The 1,153-nt window shown below is 39.1% G+C and overlaps 1 pseudogene; it reads left to right on the plus strand.

The window, feature by feature from the left end:
* The first annotated feature begins 712 nt into the window (after positions 1-712).
* LOC114641111 (uncharacterized) lies at positions 713-893 on the plus strand (annotated as a pseudogene).
* Positions 894-1,153: the final 260 nt, after the last annotated feature.

Consider the following 1,153-nt stretch of genomic DNA (forward strand, 5'->3'; position numbering starts at 1 on the left):
ATTACCTAACCAAGCCAGTGCTAACAAATATGCAAAGTATATTGCGTGGTAGAATGTAAAGGAGGTGTTACCAACGAGAGCAGCAAACTATAAAAGAAATTTGTGAAAAGAAAAAATATGTCCAAGAGAAAGGTGTAGTGAAGAAGAGAAATGTAACGCATGTCATTTGGAAATGTGAAACAGCAAATGAATCATGGCACATGCTAGAAACAAGGTAGAATAACCAATATAAAGGCAAACCAATAACAAGGGGTGCTGTGGTCTACGGCCTAGAAAAGGAGTCATCCAGTTAAAAATCAAACAATGGGTGATACTAAACATAAGGAAAGAGGCGTTATGGTGGTCAGGAAACACATTTGTAAAGAAGAAGAAGTAAGTATAAAAGAATATTACAAAAACACCTAGAAGGAGTAAAGGGAATATATGACGAGATAGGATAGGAAGCAGTAGCAATCATGGAAAGAAATTAAAAATGTAAATGACAATCTGATAGATGGGTGGGTGAACAAAGATGAACTTCAATTATAGAAGAATTTGGATATATAGGGGTAAATAATATGAGGGAAAGGTGATTGAAGCATGGTGAAGGGGTGTGTGGTGTTGATGGCTGTTACAGTGAATCCAAGGATGGTATGGAAAGAAATCCATAACTTACAGGATCACTGTAAAGAGTAATGTTTAGCAAAATGAAACGAGACAATAATGTAATGTAATGGAGTTTAAACAAACAAAAAAAATCTGTTCTTATCACTTTAATATTTGATATGCCTCCCAGCTTGGGGCTTTCACATTAAGTCCATTTTTAGCACTGGGGCTGAGCTTTCAGGGGCTTGCTCTACTCAGTCCATGCATTGCACCGGTATTGCAGTGTCTCCGAGAGCAGTGCACCATCCTCTCTGAGTTGTCCAAAGTAAGATGAAAACTTTTCACAATTCTAGAAGCAGACTTGGAGCCGAGGGAAGTTCGAGTGAGCGAGCAGCATTGAAAAATGCATGCCAGCTGAAGGGTGCGTGCTTCCAGCAAAGAACGATTGCATACAAGCAAGCAAGCAGAGGCAAATGGCTGAAATCGGGCTTCTCCAGTAAATATAGCGCAGGATCAAATGCTGGAGAGAGTGTCTTTGAATCTTCAGAATGAATCTTCATTCATTCTC

The sequence above is a fragment of the Erpetoichthys calabaricus genome, chromosome 1, assembly GCF_900747795.2.
Source record: "Erpetoichthys calabaricus chromosome 1, fErpCal1.3, whole genome shotgun sequence".
Lineage (NCBI taxonomy): Eukaryota > Metazoa > Chordata > Cladistia > Polypteriformes > Polypteridae > Erpetoichthys > Erpetoichthys calabaricus.